At 31.0% G+C, this 21,524-nt stretch overlaps 1 protein-coding gene across 4 annotated transcripts in view; it reads right to left on the reverse strand.

Annotated features, from left to right (window-relative positions):
* The window catches only part of CTNND2 (catenin delta 2), a 1,133,181-nt gene that overhangs the window by 1,097,983 nt on the left and 13,674 nt on the right, over positions 1-21,524 (reverse strand). The window lies entirely within an intron of this gene.

The following is a 21,524-nucleotide window of genomic DNA, read 5'->3' on the forward strand; positions in this document are numbered from 1 at the left end:
CATGCTTGTAAGGGATTCGATACTTTTTTAAAAAAGATTATGAAAGCAGGTAGGCAGAGTGAATGTGGAACTGCATCCCCTCCTCTTTTTCAACTTTTCAAAAGTAATATTGCTATTAAATGATTTGATGAGTTTTTTTGGAGCATTATGAATTATTTTAGTAAGAATTAGTTAAATCTTCCACAGTTGATTATAGTTAAAATATTGCTATTGCTATGCATAATTTTCTCTTGTTTTGCTCACTTCATTATGCATTATTTCATAGAATATGAATATTGTGTCAATTTTGCAGCAAAGATTAGCAACATATATTTGTTTGAGGTTCTATTCTCTTTTCAGCTCTACAAACTCCCTTAATGCAAGTGATATTTCATGTGGGCAGGTGGTAAAAAAGCCTCATTCTTTCCATGTAGTAGATAATCAAGTACTAAAATTTCATAAAAGTTTGAAATTATCACCATTTGCTCATCATTTTCATTTATTTATTTCATTCACTCCCATTTCACTAATCACTTTCTATGCTATATGTATGAGGAGATATGTGCTGGTAATGTTTAGCTACTAGTTCTCTGAAAACATGGACATACTTTAAGTCTAATCTGAATTATTTCTCCATAACTTCGTTAACTCTAGATCATCAAGAAGACAATAATTCAAACTCTAATTTGCAGTTTGTTTATTCTCAAAATATAAATGTTCATTCTAGCAATTTAACAATCAGTGCTCTAGGGCTGCACAAATTGACTCCATTATACTCCTGCATATGGTTAACTATAAAGAAACAATATTGATTTTCCTTTTCCCTTTCTTCTCCAGAGTACAGTTCGCAGAATTTGACTTGAAATGTCCTTAAAGAAGGCTGAATATAAGAGAGGCATTTATGTGAAATTTATGCTCTTCCTTGTAAATAAACATTGTAAACTACCTTCAAGAACAAAGATTTTGAGAAATCAGGCATAAAGTCCAGATATGTCTGGTAGATCATATTTACACTTCAAGTAATCTTTCAGATTAAGTTCACTGGAACTATTAGTGGATAGGATGTTGTTACATGATTACTGTGCAATAAAATCTTTTGATGATTTCGTATTAAACTGTTTTTCATTGGTATTATCCCCAGACTATTTGCTACAGAGGACCTTACCAGATGTACAAAGCTCCTAGTAATATAGCCCCAAGAATCAGTGTTATATAAGACTTTCCACCATTTATGATGGATTGTAATCAAGTAAAGGCCAATCCTTGATAATCCTTTTTATTTTCTCCTTTCACAAACTTATGTTCTGGAAGTTTTAGTATCATGGCAATAATAAAACAATTATCCCTATAAAGCAACAACTGACTTTCTTCCCAAAAGATTGAATATTTGGAATAAGAGAAGCCCTCTTATACAGACCAGTGTCACTCATCTATTTTATGAAAATGTGGAAATGTCTAATGACTGCACCGAAAATATTATTTGTGATTTCTGAAGAGCAATAAAAGAATTCCTCAAGTAAGATTTGGGTAAAACAAATTTACTTTTTTTTTCCTATTAAAAAAACAAACAAGTTTACAAGAAATGAAATAGAAAGCGAATGGGATCAAGCTATCGGTATGACAAAATCACCAAATTTGAATCAAATAAAAATATCACTTGAACTTTCTTGGAATTATTTTTAAATGCATTTAATATTAACATTGTAATTTTTGCTATAATGAAAAGTAAAAGTTTGCTGACTGTTTTACATTTTTATTGGTTAGCATATATACAGCATTACATTTCTAAGAATTTTGAAGCAGGATCTTTAGAAACAGAAAGAATTTTAAAAGTAATACAATTCAAATCCTTGTTTTGCAGCTGAAATTATCTGACTAAAAGAAGGTAACTGAATTCCCTTAATCAAAAGTGAGAAGAGCCAGGATTTCCATATAGTTTTTCTTACTCCAGGTCCAGTATTCTTCTAAACATAATGCTGTGGGAAGCTTACACTGAAGACTTATCATGATACTTAAACATAGGAGGGCAGTGACCCTAGGATTTCTATATCTGTACAAAGCGGAAGCTTTAAAGACGCTATTAATTTGTAAAGTTATGAGTATGTTGCCAGGTAATAGGTTGTACATTTGAAATATGAATTTAGATAAATTTGGAGAGGCTCATCACCAGATTAGTAATAATGAAGAAATTAATTTTTCAAAAGACATACTTCTTGAAAACTATCTACTAAACTATAGAGTGGGTGTGACCTTCATCATCATACATCATTGATGAAATTACAGATCCTTAAAGGGATAATAATAATAGTAACACACATTTATGGTGCCTTTAAGACTTATCAGGTCCTTTATGTACAAAATCTCAGATGAGTCTCACAACAGCCCTGTGATGTAGATACTGTTATTATCTATATTTTACAAATGAGGAAATTGAATCTCAAGTAGATTAAGGGCTTACTAATAGTCATGGTTAACAAGCATCTGAAAAGGTTCTAAATCGAGGTCTTTTTGACTTTATATTCATTTTTTTATCCATCTATGCTACCACACCACATTATTATTTTAAAAATCTTTAATAATAATGTAATTAAATAGGCAAAAGACATTATTAACTTCATTTTATAGATGCAAGGAAAAAATTCTGAAACTCAGATAAATCAAATTGTTTAACTTCACAGTCAAGTAACTGAGAAAGCCAACATCTTTAAATACCTAAATATCTAGTCTTTCTAATAAAAATAATTAATGATAATAATATCTTAGTGAGAAATAACATCATTAGGAATAGATTGACTTTGTTTTTCAAATACTTCTACATGCTAATAAAAAGCTATATCCATTAGAAAAATTAATTTAGAGAACTTTTTCAGAATAAGATCTTATTTCTTTTATTTGTGCAACCAAGTAAAAGAAATAATTTTCATTTAAGGTTAGGCACAAATATTTGATGATCAGTACTATATCTGTTGCTAAATTTGAAGAAGCTTGGTCAATTATATAATTCAAACTTTTAAACCACAACATAAATAAAGACAATCAAATTTTCCGATAAATGTTTCAATCTTATATTCATATATGAGTTTAGATGAATTTTAAAGAAACTGAAAATGTAAGAAGTGTCCTTAAAAATAATTTTAAAAACATAGAAGGTAGCACTTGAAAAGGAGCTCCAAAGTCATCTCATCCAACCTATGTCTGAACAGTAATGTCCTCTAGAACAAAGCTTCTTAAATTGAGGGTTGCAATTCCACATGGAGTCATGTAACTGAGTGTAGAGGTCATTAAATAATGAATTATTATTAGTAAATGTTTGATTTATATATGTATTTTATATAACTATGTATCTGGGTTCACACAAAAATTTCTCGGGTGAAAAAGGGGTTGTGAGTGGGAAAAAAATCTAAGAAGCCTTGCTCTAGAACGTCAACAAAAGTTGTTCTTACTTTATGCTTGAAGATCTTTGGAGAATGTATGTATTAAAGAAATTCATTCCCTTTTTAACATTTTTAACTTTTTGGAAGCTTTTCCTATTCTTAACTAAAATCTTTTTCTCCCTAAATCAGAGGATCATAAGATTTAAGAAAAGGGATTTCAGGAAACTAAATCTGTCTAATGAAGTATTTAAATTAGAGGAGCTAAGTGTTCCAGGTTCTGCCTTCTGGGATCTTAAATAAAAGAAGATCTAATTTTTCTTCCAAATGACCATTTTTCAAATTCTCCAGATATTGAAGGAGTTTTTTTGTAAGGATGCTAGAAATTTTGTCCATTTTTCGTTCACTGAATTCTTTTGTGTCCTAAGAAAACTTGTAAAAGAAAGATTCTACTTGAATGTTTCTCTCTGATCGCTGTTCTTTTTATTTTTTTTTCCCATTCAAAGTCAGGTATTACAATTAACAGCAATCTGAATAAGAGTTCTACTCCTCTCCTTTTTAACTGACAGTTTACCAAGTTAACAGGAAGCATTTTTGGAAAGCAAGGTTTGTTGGCACCCTCTAGAGGCTTTAGTGTCTTCTAAATGATCTCAATTGAATAATTTGTTCCTTCTTCTGATTGTTTATTGTTTCAATATTGTTAACTAACAAAAATATAAACATTTTGTTTTGAAATATGACATAAGTAATTGAAAGGAGAGGGAATTTCGTTAAAAATCTAGTTAAGTAGAACTAGCAAAAACAGCTATTTTTTAAGATCAGATTCTTTTTAGAAAGACTTTTTATTGATTTACTGATATTAGGTTTCTCTTCTAAAGATGTTATTTCTTAAGAATATTTATTTAACATATTCATAATTGATTCACAGGAAATTATACAATAAAAGTAAAATTTCAGAAGATAGTTTTGTTAATAAAAAGAATAACATCTCATGAATGAAAACACAGAATCTGGTTTGACAAGTATCTAACAATTAGTATGTAAAATAAAGGACCCAGACTTCTATAGCACAAAAATTACCCTAACAATAATTTAAATAGATTATAATTTAACAATGGTGACTTCTCTCTGAGCAAAAAATAACTTATGTTGAATTGATTTTAAAGGAGTAATATGATATTATACATCCCACATAGAAAAAACTTTTTATCATCACTTCTATAAATCATATCCATAATTATGCATATATACTGATAATAAAACACAACACACACACACACATATATATATATATTATATATATATAAAAACACATTATCATTATGAAAACTTTTAATCTATGCAATATGTAGTAATACGACTATTTTATATGACAAATGACAATCTGGGTAGTTTTGTTATGAAGAGACTTCTCTACCTTACAAGATAATTTGTTACTGAAAAAAATACAAGCATGCAAATGCACATACACATGAGTAATCTCCATTAATTTCAATGGGACAATTTTATATGCATCCTTGAATCTCCAAATTAACACCCACTTAATATCCATTTACATTCAATGTTTGTGCAATTGAACCTTTAATGCAAACAAAATACCTAAACAGAATAGTAAAAAAAAAAAAAAAAAAAAGGCAAAAATGGTGCAAATGATATTACACTCTCCTCACAAGTTAACATTTTTTTGTGTAAATCCAAGCATGAAGTCACTTTAAGAATTTCTCCATTTCAAGGGGCTTGCTGCATATCTGTACTATAAACTAGTAAACATTAAGTAATATGGGAAAACATGAACACCAGGAATATCATTCCTATGAAACATAGTGGCTGTTGGTCCTAGTACTTACTTCTTTGGGAGACAAAAGGGAACCAAATTATTCCACATAAATATAGAAATTCAGACCATTGAATGAATCTCCTCTTAGAGTAAGATCCTCCTAACAAATGGCTAATGTCTAGGTATGATCACTTATCCATTTTAACAGCTTTGTTCACAAATGTACTCTGACAGGTGATGGAATAGTGTAGAAATTAGAGTCAGAAGTTGCTTTTGATTCCTCTCTCATTTTACTAGTTTTATAATAAAGGGGAAGTCCCACAAGTTCTTTCATCAGTTTATCCATTTGTAAAAAGAGGATAACATTAACATCAAATGGTTGCTAGGATGATCAAATGTTTTGTAAACCCTTCTATAAATATTTGATGATGTGATTGATGATGATGAGTACTAAACATGAATGTGTTGCTATTCTTAATGGGGATTATCTTCTGAATACACACACACACATATACGTGTGTGTATATATGTGTATATATATATATACATATGTATATATATATATAAATGTAATGATGCAATGCACATACAGACATGAAAATGTGGAAGAATTAAGAATTATACCAATCAAAAACTCAAATATGCTTCCCCATTTATATATTTGTATTTGAATGACTTTCCCACAAGTCCCTAAATGTTAATGACAGGGATGTGAATTTTGTTATTTGGATTCCCAGTGAGGTATACTTTACATCATAATATTCTCCAAAATTCTTAAATAAAATTTAAATTATGATGTTTGCTTTGAGATGATAAGCAGAACATGGTTCTAATAGAAGACTGCTAGAAAGGAAGTAATGGAGTGAAGTTGTAGGTTCTTTCTATAGTATTCATAAAGTATTATGCAAGCTATTAATGTTTCTTACATTAGTAATCTTTTATAATCCCCACTTTTACAACACTGACAAGTATAGGAAAGGAAATAGTGAGCATTTTTAAAGAAAGTTACCATGTTAAATATGTCTGAAAAGCTAATTTTGTAATCATTTAGGGATATTATAAGGGCCTATCCTGTTTCTAAATTGAAGTTGAAGCAATAATATCTGTAGATAAAATGTTAGTCTTTTTTATTAATTTTACCAGACTTTTACTAATGAACTTAGCTTATAGAAAAATTTCAGGAAGTGATAATTACATTTTTGGACTAATATCAAATAAAATTTTGCTTGACAAAGCAGCAATAACATATATTCTGATGCAAAATAGTCACTTTAAATATAATGAAACAAAGGGTTCTCCTGATGCTTTAGAACTCTGATTCAGTTCCATGAATTATTTCTTGAATACTTTCAGGTTCCAGAAAATAAAATTATGTGTCAACATCTCAGTAATCAAGTTAATACAGTCTAACTACAAAACAAATGCAAATACTATCACATATTTTAATATTTTAAAAACTACTTATGTATCCACTGAAAATTATTATTTTTTATTTCTGATCCAGGGTTGTATATATATAAAATGATAACAATGAACATATATATATATATTCATTGTTATCATTATATACATATCTGTGTATATTTACCTAGATATATAAAAATATATATATATATAGATATATGTCCATACATATTAGTAAATATATAAAATATATCAAAATGTATATAAGCATTTACATATTTACTTATTTAAATAAATCTATATAGCTATATTTATAATTATATAGTCACATGTATACACTACTTTCTCTGTAAAATTCTCTAAAATTCCAGGAGCATATTTTTCAATACCATCAAAAAATGTTTCCACATATTGTCTCTTCATATTTTGAAAAATCTAATCAATCAAAATAATTTAGGAAGGATATGAATAAAAGTAATATGAATAAATTTAACATAATGATTTCGATGAACTTTTGTTTGGCATTATTGAATATTATTTTCTAATGGGAAAATATCACAAATAAAGATATAAGATATAAGTATAGTTAAACATTGATTACTAAACTGCATGTCAATCAAGCAATAAACATTTACTAAGTATCTACTCTAGTTTTCTATGACATGCAATTGTCAACCTATTCATATGCACTGTTTTCTTATTCTCCTAATAGTCAGTGATTTTTCAGACCCATGTTGTTTCTGTTCTGTAATTTATACAATAGATTCTTCTTCAGTATTACTACATGAGCCATTGCTAACTATATCCTTGTGAAACTGAAATAAATAGGTCACTGAAGAAGACAGAAAAGAAGGCCTCACTACACATAATGAGCCTGAGATTCAGACAGTTCAGTAACTCAATAAGCATTTACTAACTGCCTCCCATGTGTCAGATACTGTGTTAATCACATAAATCTCTCTTCTAGAACTGGTGCTTATGCCTAGAACATTACTACAATAAGAAAGAGTCTATTCTCCAACACAAGAATTGCTGGAAAAAAGCTCTTCATGTACCCTAATAATAAGGCTTAGTTTGTGGTAGAAAAGACCCTGGTTACTAGCCTGAAGCTTCAGAACTTTCAAGCTAATAGTCAAAGGTCAGAAAAGCAGGCTTTGGTCATTATAGCCTTTCTTGCTATTTCCTCAATTATGTGCTTTATGCAATAAAAATTGACTATCAAGAAGATTGCCTTTGTCTTCTCAGAAGTCCTATAAAATGTTTGATATTAAAAATTAAAATTAAAACTTAAAAGATTGAAGTATAATCAGGTAATTTAAAGAAATATTATTTTTCATCAAACATTATTCCTCCTATAAGAAGCAGGAGACTCTGGTACCAATACAAAGCAACATAACATAGTCATTTAGCATCTCTTAAGAATGTAAGTCACAGAATAACCTAGTTGGACAACCTTAGGCTTTTAATTTAATGTATTAATTATCTGCATCTAGAATCACCCATTCAGATGGGTGATTCTCCATAATCCAAACCCATATCAATCACATTTCCTTCTTTGAGGTCCTACCTTGCCTTCAAAGATCAGTTTAAATTCTTTCTCCTTTCAGATTCTTTTTGGCTTCCCCTTACATACCATACCTCCTCATAGGTGGAAATTATTTCTCTCATTTGTCCTTACACTTTTTAATACTCCTGCTTTCTGCTATTTCAAATTTATATCATACAGAGTTTCCCAAAAGGATAGTTTAAGCTTTTAAAATTTAAAAGTGCACTGAGATTTTTAGGAAAATTTTTACATATTTTTGTGAGGAAGAGAAATTCTCCTAGAATTTGAGTTCTCTCATGGCCAAGGTCACATATTACTTAATTTTTAAGATCTCCTCCAGTTCCTTATATACTGCTTTATTCAAAGCCAATTTTAATAAGTGTTGGTTGAATGAAATTAAGACAACTATCGGTTTTATCATAATAGGTCTTTCATAATCAGTGGCAACTTTCTTTTATTTTGTTTTTTTCAAGTATGAAGACTTGTGAATAAGGCAGGAAATGAGGTTTGGGAAAGAATATTAGTGATAAAAAACAACAACCTGACTTTGATGGAAGATTATTGCAAAACTCATTGAAGATTGTTGAGGGAATATTACTGAAGATGTAAATTGACTGCTAAAGTAATTTTTTAAGTTTCCTTTCGAATCAGACTGAAAAGGCTAGCTCATGCTAAATTTGCAGAGAAAAATAATGCTAAAAGTAAAGATTAAGCAATCAACATTCAATATGTTTTGATATGATATAATTGATGGTAGATATTGTTTGATTCCTTTAGGAGTTAGAGGCAGACAAGTCATTTTATAATAATGTGGAACTTCTGACATAGAGCACTTGCCTGTCCTCCGAGGTAGAGTTATGATTTATATCTGTTACTTATAAGTTTTAGAGAAGTGTGTCTTAGGGAGCTACGAGTTAATGACTTGTTCAGTGTCACAAATCTGGAAGGTATCAGAAACTAAATCTTTCCAACTTAAAAAGAAGTACCATATCTTGATTAATTTAACTTGCACATCATATGGAGGTTATAAATTATCTATTTTAGAGGTTAAAATGATTAATATGTCTGATTTCCAAATTGCAACTCTATCTATATCATTATTACTATATTATATCACATCTAAGATTCCATCAGTTGCAATGCCCTTGAATTTAAGACAAATCTTTTTGAAAATTTGGAAATTATATATTCAAACCTATAGCAATTTACCTTAATTATAAATATATTTAAAATATATTGTGTTGTAAACTGAAAGGAAAAAGCTTATGGATGTATGTGTATAGTTATCTATAAATATTTACAATATATGTAATATATGTAAACATATCTCTTAGTAATACTTAAAGCATTACTGAGACTTTGCAGAATCAGATAAGATGGAAACAGGATGACATTCTATTAAACTCAAAAATTTTCTTTCAAAAGGTAGCACATGAAATGCATACCAAAGACATATAAAATAGCTTTCTACTTTTCTAGTCTATCTATCATGCAAAAATTCAGAAGCAATTACAGTCACAAATACTAATACACACACACACACACACACACACACACACACACACCCTTACATACATATAAATAAACATACCACATTCACACATACACACACATACACACATACACACATACAGGATCGATTCTGTACTGCAAAGATTACAACAGTTCCCAGTTGATAAATTTCTGATAAACATTTATAAATATTGTGATAAAACACTCATGAAAATTAGCCTCATCATACAAAATTTTATTATATAATTTGAGTAATTTGTGCCTAATTATTTTCAATCCAATTTCTGCCCCCTCCAGAGTTATTAAAAGGTATTATTTGCCAGATTTTCCTCAAATTCCTTCATCACATCCTGCCTAGAAAAAACAAACAAGACAAAGTAAAAAAAGAAAAAAAAAACTGACCTGGGGAAGAGCAGTGTGGTTGACAGCACACAAAAAACAAAGAGAGAGCAAGCAAACTCCACACCTTTAAGGAAGCCAGCATTAGAGCAAAAGAAGGGGATCACAGCATTTCAATGTCCAGTTGAAGATGATCATACCCAATAGCTCCTTCAAAGACTATACAATCACAGCAGTAGCTAATAATAATTCCCAGGGTTCTTAGAGATTTTTTTAAAAGCAGTTTATGATTCGAGATCTTATGCCCACAGGATACAGTATTTTCTCTGCTCTTCAGTTTATTTGATCAAAACATTCACTGTTGCAAGCATTTCAATAGTTTCACATGGCTGCCTCCTACAGTCATGAATTGCTCCTTTAAGCTAATCAGCACATCCAATATTTTCTCAAGGATTCCAGGCCTCTACATTTCTACCCAAATGGAGCAGCAGAGCCAAAGTGGGCAAAAATTTCACAAATGTTCTTTGTTCAAGTAGCTATAATTGCTAAATGCTGAAAAGAAATGAGGATCTCTTATGAATTTCTCAACTACATTACAATTTTAAAATTAATACCAGATTTTCCCCTTTTTTCTGTCTATTGATTATTGGTACCCTTTTCTAGAAAGGACCCTTGAAGGCCTGGTTCATTCTTTCACTGTATCTGCAGTTCCTGCCACCCTTCACAGCAGAGCTGCCTGTGGTTTCCATGGAGACCATTGCCAGCACTAAAAAAAGGGAGGGTGTGGCAGATGTAATATGTAACAGCAGGCAAATGATTGAAGCACTCTATATTCCATAGGTCCTCCAGCTAAAATCTTAGCAGTAAAAGAGGGAGTGGTAAATATGTAATATTAAGTAAATATACATGTATTACATATTCATTATGTATAGGTATATTTATGTGTATGTGTGTATATATATCAGTATATATGTATATACATATATTTTGTGTGTTTATATCACACGTTTGTATGTATATTTTCCTGTCTCTACATGTGTGTGTTTTTATATACACATACATATATATATATGTATGTGTATATATAAACACACTCAGACACACACAAAGCTTTGGACCAGATCAATGATTTTGTTGATTTGGGGAAATCACAGGAAATCACTGATTAATATCTTCTTGCAACTTAAATACAGTTAGAGAGTTGCCTAGGGCCCAGCTTCTTAAATTGTGCGTTATGACCCCATATAGGACCTCAAAACCAAATGTGGGGGTCGTAAAATTATGATTATCAGTAAATATTTGATTTGTATGTCTATTTCACATATGTATATGCTCAGAGTCATGTAAAAACTCCTTCAGGCAAAAAATGAAAAATAAATGAAAAAATGAAATAAATGAAAAAAAGATGTTTGGGCCTAAGAAACTGAGAGGATAAGTAATTTGCCCATGATTTGCCCAGAGTTAAACCAAAAGTTCTGTGTGATATGTGACGTGTGTCCTGCTCTTCTTGACTTCTGTCTATCCACTGCTCTATAGTTTCTCTCTCTTTCTCTATCCCTCTCTCTCCCTCTCTCTCTCTCTCTCTCTCTCTCTCTCTCTCTCTCTCTCTCTCTTCTCTCTCTCTCTCTCTCTCTCTCTCTCTCTCTCTCACACACACACACACACACACACAGAGACAGAGAGATAATAAACAAAAAGTTAGATAAAAGATAAAAATTACTGGTGTCAAACTTAAATAGAAATAGGACCATAAATGATACAGTAAAAATGTCTGCAGGGGGTATACTGACTTAGTTTCAAAATGTAATATTATCTATGCTTTACTATATTTTTTATTTGTTTTGTTAATATTTTGTAATTCCATTTTAATATGGGTGGGGTAGCGCTTAAGATTACTCTGGACTTTAGGCATTCCATAGACCTTTTAATTGACTTTTCTGATACAAATACCCATATATCTAAGAGGCAGCATGGCATAGTGTATTTGGAGCTCACCTTGGATTCAGGATGCTTTGGGTTCAAGTTCTTTTTCTGACACATTATTAATGTGTTACTCTGGGCATATCACATCTTCTTAGTGCCCAAGGCAACTCCTCTCTAACATATTAAGTTTCAGTCTACATTGCTAGAGGGCTTTTTCCTCTGGGAACTCTCTACATTGATGGAATCAGAATCAAATCTAGACCAAAAAAGCAAAATAAAACAAAACATAGGTAGGATTCTTCATTGTTCCTTACATCCCCAACAAACAATATCACTCAAAACAACAAAATCATGGAGTAAAGGGAAAGAGAAAGAGAAAGAAAGGTAAAATGAAATAGAATCCAAGTAAAGGAAATGGTAGTGGCATTTAAATTTGGACCACTTCCCAGAAAACAAGAGTCATTTTTCTTCTACCAAAATGAAACATGTAAAGGATTTTTTAAGCTTTTGCATTTTTATGCAAAGTTCTCTAATCTTCTTTTCACACCTGGCAACTGCTTTTCCTCAGAAATTCATTTATTTGCTTTTTTTTTTTTTTCAGATTGGGGGCAGCTTGTCATCTTTGCTAGAGGGCTAGAATTAGAATCAGAGAGACCTGTGTTAAAAGCCAGCTGTTGATACTTACTGTGTGATCATGGAAAATTATTTATCTTTTCTGAAGCTTAGGTATCTCTCTAATCTCTCTAGATATAATTTATACCTAGACTATTGACCAACTGGTCAACATATTGGCAGGATTGATCTACTGTGTTATTCTGAAGTACTGCCCAGACCTTATGACCATTAGGGTACTAATTTGTTACCATGTTCTCTTTAATTCATTGTTGAAAATGATTTTGTTTCACTTTAGGTATTTTATTTAATTTTAAAAATGAAGATCATAAAATCTTCAAGATAGTACAAGGCAGCTAGGTAGTGTAGTGGTTACAGTGCTGGGCTGGAGTTATAAGACTCATTTTTCTTAGTTCAAATCTAGCTTCAAACTCTTATTAGCTGTGTTATATTGAGTAAATCACTTAATCCTATTTGCCTCAATTTCCTCTTCTATGAAAGGAGTTGGAGAAAGAAATAGCAAAGTACTCAAGTATCTCTGAGAAGAAAACCTCCAATGGTATCACAAAGTGTTGGACATAACTGAAAATGACTGACCAACACAAAATGATAATTTTGAAAGAATGAATAAAGCAAGATGCAATTTAAGAGAAGTAAATATAAAGCTCTATATTTAGGTTTTTAAATTAATAAAAAATATGATTGTGTGATTTGATTAGGCAGCAGTTTGTGAAAAACAGCTAAATTACAAAGCAGTAGAAGTCAACAGTTTGTGATGTCTTGGAAAAAGCATTATTTTACCTACAGACTTCTTTAATAATGTTTAAATAGTGAGGGAGGTTATAACTTTGTTGTACTGATATTCTATCCCCCCCAAAATTTTTTAGAAAAGACATTGATATATTGGAGCACATCTAGGGGAAAATGGGTAAGATGGGGAATGAAGAATAGACTTGAAATTACTAAGGGACTTGAGTTTAAATTATAAAAGTAAATTCAATAGATAGTAATCATATAACAGAAGAATTAAAATTATTATGCATAGCCCCTGAGGGAGGATCAAAGAGGAGAATTGATTGGAGTATGTGAAGACCCCGAATTCAGTCTGATATAATAAAAAACTCCTAGAACTACCTGAAAATAAAGTAGATTCCTTCAGATCATGAATTTTCCCTCACTGGGCATCTGCAAGCAAAAATTAAATAATAATTTGTCATAGTGTGGTAGAGATGCTTATACAGGTCCAGAAAGACTAGATAGTGCATGAAGGCCCTTCTATCTTTGTAACCCTTCTCTTTTGAGAAGTTTGTCAATGCAGGGAAGGGAAACAAAGAACAGTAGATAGAAAAAATAGTCTACTTGAGAAAAGGAAAATATAGCATGTTCATAATCAGAAGGAAGAAAGAGAAATATATGATATTGCAAAAGAAAAATTAATAATTCATACAGTAAGATTGTGGAAGAAGAGATGATGGGATCAAGATCACAAAGGGAAGATTTTAGTCTTTGAAACCTGCTCCTTATCTCAGGAATATGAATGCAGACAGAGCAATTTCATGATAGAAAGCAATTATGGTCATGAATACATTTTGAAGTGGAAAGAAAGCAAATAAAATGGCTTATTGTAAATAGTTGAGGCATTAACAACAACAAAAAACCACAACCCAAACTACTCAAAACCTTAAACTTGAAATTTATACATGAACAGAATTTAGCAAAATACAATACATCTTTTAATAATGTCAGGTAAGTAACTATGGGAAAGAATCTTTTTCACATTTTTACCTCTCTAGGCTTTTTAATTAATGCTTCCTTCCTTGCTTTTAAAGCTTTGTTTCCCTACAGAGCATAAAAGTCCAACAGGGACAGCACCTCAACTCATACCACATTTTCACCTTCTCCTCTTCCCCCACCAAAAAAAAAAAAAAAAAAATCTAAGAAAAGTATCTGCCTGTCTGCAGCCAACAGACAGTCCTAATTGCCACAGCCAGGTGGACACTTGTCTTACAGAAATGAGAGGAGAGAGATTGTATTCCCAGTTTTCAATGTTGTCCTTTTTCATTTTAAAGGGCTCTATTATTTAAATCAATTATAAGCCTCAGTTTTCTAACCTGTAAAATAGGAAGAATTTTACTGTACTGTTCATATTAGAGTACTGTATGGAAGTAACTTAAAGTTTTATGTGAGTATAAGTTACTATTAGCTTGTAATTCTAAGTCTGTAGACCTAGTTGCATGATAGAGATTTGACCTTAGAGTCAGGAATATCTTAGTTCAAGTTTTTCTCCTGACATATTGGCTATGTGATTGTAGGCAAGAAATTAAAATTTTCAATAGTCCAGGAAAATCCCTGAGACAAAATTGCATTGACATTATTAATCTATACTGGTAGAGGGATATTCCTCAATCTTATTTCTTAAACCAATTAATTCAGAGATACAGGTTAAAAAGAAATTCCCAATGCATCCAAATTATGTGTATGGAAATAAATTGGTAATAGTTATTGGTGAGAAGGAGTCAGGTTAAAATTTTAAAAGCAAACTGTAATTTTGTTTGCAAAACTGTGTGCTCCACACAAAAAATGTGCTCCAACAAACTTGCTTGCTCACTTTTTGCATTGTGCTTATATATGGAGACTTTAAAATAAATACATTTGCTACCTAATAACCTAATCATTTGAGCTACATTTTAAAATCTCATATTATACTAAAATAAAATACCTTTCCTTTAGAAGGCCACTTCAAAATTAAAGATAAATGTGATCTTAATAAATTACAATTTAGAAGAAATGTGTTTATTAATAATAATTATATTATTAGAAGTGAAATAAAACCTAATATATTGAAACTTACAACTAAATAATTTTGAAGAAAGTTTGGGACCAAGAACCAGAAGCCTTTGTGTTAAAAGACATATTTTTAATGAAAAGAACAAATGAATTCTCTTCTACTTGAAAAGAGATTTCATACTACATTGCAAAAACATTTAAAAATGAAATTAAATATAGATTTCTAGAATTCTGATGTCATTAAAATAAATGAGAAACTATTTTCATTTTGAAGAATCATACAAATAAAAATTTAGCACCCATTTTAATATATAGACTATAATGAATATGAAGAATATGTAATCCAGTAAGGAGTATACAAATCTTGTAAATAGTAAATAATTTTAAAGAAAAAGAAGGGATACATACCCCCTAACCCAAAGGCCATTGATTAATATAAAGCATGAAACTCCCTCTTGATTCTATTTCTGGATTGATTGTAACACAGATTGGTTTAGTAATGTGGCCCACAACATCCTCAATAACTCTAGTCTTCAGAGCTTTTATAAGAGAATATGTAGAATTATTTAAAATCCAATCTCTTATTTTCTCCTTTTATACAGCTACTGCTTCCTGATATTGGCCCATTCATTAAAAGGGCAGATTTGCTGCTTAGCCATAAAAATGAATATCTATGTGTTTATCTCTCTGTTTCCTATCACTATTCCAAGCATAGATTGGATCAAATCAGATTTATGTTCATAAAATTATGTAAATATAGAATACTTTGCAAATATAAATTAATTTTCATAGGGACTCACTTTTCCCTGAAATGACATAGGAACTTACGTCTAAGAAATCAACATTATTCTATTATGTTCAACATTAAAAAAAAAAAAAAAAAGAAATGACCATGTGAATTATACCATACTTCATGCTAGTGATACAAAAAACCTGGAAGTAAATAAGAGGATTGTCCAAAGAGAGATTTCATTCAAAATGTTTGGGGAGATAGTATATAATTTCTGGGGAAATATGGGCAACTTTTTTTTTTAAAGCAATTTCAACTAAGGAACCAAGAAACAAGATTGATGAGTCCTTGGCAACTTCAAGACTCCAGCAACCTCCCCAGAGTACAAGTCACTCCTTTTATAAAATATCTCCAGGGATTTATATTAATTCTTCAAAACCACAGCAATACTGATGCAATAAAAGTATTCCTAGTGACCTAAAAGTGTTGGCACATATTTCTTATCACTTACTCTGCAGAGGGAGTATTCATATACAAAAGAATTTGAATCAGTAGCCAGTTAATTTTAACTATGAAAAATCAGTTTTTTAAAAAAACCCAAAGACCATGTTATTCAGTTCTTAATTAGATATTCAAAAATTGATTTCTTTGACTATTCTTTTTAAGTTCAATAATTTCAACATAACCTTATATTTTTTTCAAATTACATGCCTTAGAGGACTCTGACAAATGAGAAAGGCTCTTGAATTTATATTGCCCAAACTCATCCACAGTAAATGATCAAATAATAATTCCATTTTAGTTTGAACCTATGATCTGAAGTCAAGTTGAAATAATTATAATGCATATAAATATCAACATTGCAGATGGAATATTAGGAGAATAAGGTTGAATAAGACCTTCTCATGTGACTACAAAGTTAATGGAAGGGGGAGACATGTGCATTTATGTACTGAATCCAAATTGTATACTCAGAGGACAACCTTTCTATAGCCAATATTCAAATTGGTAGCCAAGATAAAGCTTGGCATGTTACTTGGGAGCGTCATTTTCATGTAACATCAGTGCAAAATATTATTCACAATGCTTCTTCAAAGACATTTAGTAGCTACATATTCTTGAACAACAATACATATTGAAACATATAGTCACTGGAATATTATAAGGTAGGAAAGAATATGATTACTTCCTGGCAGAGAGAGGATTGTTGAAATAGTAACAAATTTAAAATGTACTCCTTTATAACACTGTTGTCAGGATAGGAACCAAATAACTCTTACAAGCTGATTGGATGATAGTTGGCATTTCTATAGGTATCTATTATAATTCAGCAGGCGTGATTTAATTAATATTATAACTGTTTATTTAAAAATAAGTCATCTGATAAATAAGAATTAATAAAAACATAAACTAGTAGAAAGATGTAGAAATATCTAGATCTTTCTTTTTAAAATACTTATAATTATGATCAACTAAGAATTATTGTTGGAATCTTTATAAACTGTGAAGTCATTAGAGTTGAGATGTTTTGGGCCAGAACTTGAAACAAGGTACTAAGTAGAACTAATTGATACAATGCTTGTATTTACACTTTTACTCATTGGAATTTACAAGTATGGGAGATTCACAAAGTAAACTGTGTAACTTTGTGAATTCACACCTCCCTTGAAGCTCTTAGGGCCAGAGAGCATTCTGGGAGAAAACCCATAATCTCTCTCTCTCTCTCTCTCTCTCTCTCTCTCTCTCTCTCTCTCATCCCACAATTTCTCTCTTTCATATATGAGAAACAGACAGAGGCTTTTGGACAGAGTTCAGCTGAATTACATGAAGAGTGGAGCTGAATTTAGATTGAGAGGGGAGCGTCAAGTGAGTTCGGCCAAAAGCCCTCTTTGAGTCAGGAGTTTTACTTTTGAACATTGACTGGGGTCGGAGGGGAGCACTCTGGGAGATTGAGAGCCAGAAGCCCTCTCTCAGAGGCAAGACAGATTCACCTCTGTGCTGGCTCTGGAGGCTGAAGAAAGCAGAGGAAGAAGCAAAGGACAAAGCGGCAAGAGCTCTTAGAACCAAGCAGAGAAATAGGCCTCAACTTACCAGGCTATTTTGGAAGGAGAAAATAAATATTTGTATTTTTACCAGCTGACTGCATTTTGGGTGATTATTACTTTCAACTGCAACTAAGGCTGCCTCCAGGAAAACCTCCCCAAGAAACCTGCTCTCTCTCCCAGAGAGAACCATCCTATATATCATTTTAAAGAAGAACAAGAACTCCAACAAATTATATTTCTGACTTCATCACTAACATGATATAAAGTTTGCAGACTCCATTCAGTATCATCTGTTTTAAAATTATATAAAATTAATTTCTAATAAAATATTCTAAGAGTAACATCTCTTATTTAAAAAAAAACAGTATTTTTTTTTCTGGGAATGGGATATACTTAATTTTAGAAAACACATTATGCCAATTTTATACTGCATTATTTAAGGCCTTCTAAACTTTATTTTACTCTGAGTAATTTGGAGTATGTTAAGACTTTTGCCTTTCTTTCAGTTAACAGATAATTTGAACCAGTTAAGGAGTTGTAATTTTCTATATCTACATATAAGAACTGAAAAGGAAAAGGCAATAAAATATATATTTTTGGTGATAATATTTACTTAGGAAACAAAAACTTTTCTGTAGAGAATATTTTTCTTTCTTTACTTCTGTAATTCTCTTGTGCATAAATATTAAAAAGTAGTTTGTTCTCAATGACAGTGCAATATTAACCAGATGAAGGGACATAGGTTTCAGATGTCATTTTCCTACATTCTAGAGGAATCAAATATATTTTTTTTTGGCTGCAAAGCAGATAATAATGTGCTAATTCACTGACTTTGTAATCTGCCCTATTCATGTTACACATGGAGACAAAGGTGTTTTTTTTTTTTTTTAACTTTTTTACAGAACCTATGATTTCATCCTTATAAGAAACTCCCCATAAGGAATTTCTTCTAACAATACACTTCTATACCTTCTTTATAATTTATGGTCATAGAACTGCATGGGGCATTATGTCTCAGAAAAAAGAACTGTCTGGAGAGTATGGAAGAAACGTTCGAATCTCAATCACTTTTCATCCTTCCATACATGTCTCTCTCTTCCTCCCTCTCTCCCTACCTCTCTCCTCATTCCTCTCTCTCTCTCTCTCTCTCTCTCTCTCTCTCTCTCTCTCTCTCTCTCTCTCTCTCTTCTCTCTCTCTCTCTCTCTCTCTCCTTTTCCTCTCTCTCTCTCTCTCTCTCTCTCTCTCTTCTCTCTCTCTCTCTCTTTCTTTTTCTCTCTCACTTCCTCTCCCTCTTCTTTTCTTTCTCGGTCTCTCTTTTTTCCTCTCTCTCTCTCTATCTCCCTACACACTCTCTTCTTCTTCCTTCTTCTGCACAATGCACACATACAAGATGAAACTAAACTACAATAATTTTAATAATTCCTACATTTTAAACAAATATATATTTACAATACAAAGAGGAAAACAGTGATATTAGTTTATATATTCTGATATTTAAGTGATAAACTTCTGGAAAAAATTCTTATTCATATTTTTTGTTAAGATTCCATTGTATTTATTTGTTTTACTGAGATAAAATTAGACTTAAAAAGATATTTCTGAAAAAAGTCTACAATGTAAATATGCTATTAAATGTAAGATTATACTTCAGCTATTGTTTATAGTCAATTGCTTCTTTGGGGTTAAAATTTGTTTTGGAATTTAGAGTTTTATAAAAACTTTCCAAAGTTAATAAAAGACTGATTTTAATAAATTAAAAAATTCAAGTATTATCTCAATTTTAAGGAATAAACCATCAATTAGCTATTCTCTTCAATTGTTATTTTAACTCGAAAACACTCCAACCCACAAATCATCAAATTTCTCTACAGAGGATACATCGAATCTTTGTAATTGACAAATTACCTGCTTTTTGCCACTATCTCTTTCATTCCCTAGTCTCATCAGGCAACAATCTTCAATTAGCAAGAACACTTGGTGGCATGTTGTGTGCCATGGAACAAATTTTAACTCATTTTCTCTAACAACATCTATGATTGAAGGCAGATGTTACATGCTTTTAAGTTTTCCTTTAGGGAGACCTTGTATCATTTAACACGGCATCTAATACAATAACATATTTTATGACACAGAGTAAACTATCGGTAGATTATTTTCAGCACTCTAATATCCTTTGTTTGCTGAAGGTAATCACTCCAAGCAACTACAATGATATCAAGACATGCTCAAGGTCCATTTTGTAACATTACTATCTCTTGAATCATCACATTCATGAGAAAATCAACCACACTTTCAGGGGCAAATTATTTAATATAACACCAAGAACTAAACAAATCCTTAATTGAATCTTGTCAACTATCTTACAACACTATATTGGATTGTTGAAAATAAAATAGATCCATACTTTAACATTCTTGCATAGAATTCACTTATTCATTCATTCTTTCTTAGTGCCTGTGTGCTTGTGTGTAGGAAGAGGCAGAGAAGGAGATATGTGGTCAGTGAAGAAAATCAATATGTCCCTGTGCATAACTTAAAAATTTAGAATAGTAACTAAAACAACTGTACCTTAGGGAGGGCTGAACATGCAATTCACTTGAGTTCTCAAGTTGTCTTAATTAGGCTAGAATCTAAAATATTCATTGGGAACAGATATAGCATGAATCTGATCAAGTATCAATCAGCTTGTAGAGAAAAGTTACATGAGTAACATGCATATTTAAACAGCAAAATCTTTGGTTCTTCATAGACTCAAGGCTAAAACAATAATTTAAAAAACAAAACAAAAATAACATCATAATTTATTGTTTCATAAAGCCTAGCCAATTAAAATCAAATTCCTTACCTTCAGTTTTCAAGAAATTTAACAGTATTTCTTAAGTTTTCTCTTTTCCTCCATATACTTTTACTTCTCTCACATTTTTCAACTTACCCTCTAGCTTATTTTAATTTTATAGAGGTTTCTAGAATTTAGGAAATTAAGATTTCTTTACATGCACATATATCTAGATACAAAGATATATCTATATCTATATCTATCTGTCTATATATCTATCTATACTAGAGGGAGGGGGACATTGGAAACATCATAAGTACTAATAGCAATCAGAGAGTATCTAATAGAGGGCCTTTAGTATCCCTAAAGGATGGATGTCCCACAAATCAATCACTTTTTAATTTTGTTTTTTATAAAGAAAGCTTAATCTCCATGTTTCAGACCAATTGCCACTCAAATAGAGAGGAATTTCCATATACCAAAATGAGAATGAATATGAAAGAGGAAAGAATATGAGTTTAGAGCCAAGCAAGTTGATAAAATGTATTTGCTTGCATATTTTATTTATATTTGTCTTCCTGAAATACTATTTTCCCCATACCTAAAACATTATGTCTGGCAGATTGTAATTATTGAATTCAGAATCTATGAAGTCTAGGTATATGAAATTAAAGAAATGTAAAATGGATTCTCATAGAATATTATTTGATATGAGTAAAGGA

Source organism: Antechinus flavipes, chromosome 1 (assembly GCF_016432865.1).
Source record: "Antechinus flavipes isolate AdamAnt ecotype Samford, QLD, Australia chromosome 1, AdamAnt_v2, whole genome shotgun sequence".
Classification (NCBI taxonomy): domain Eukaryota; kingdom Metazoa; phylum Chordata; class Mammalia; order Dasyuromorphia; family Dasyuridae; genus Antechinus; species Antechinus flavipes.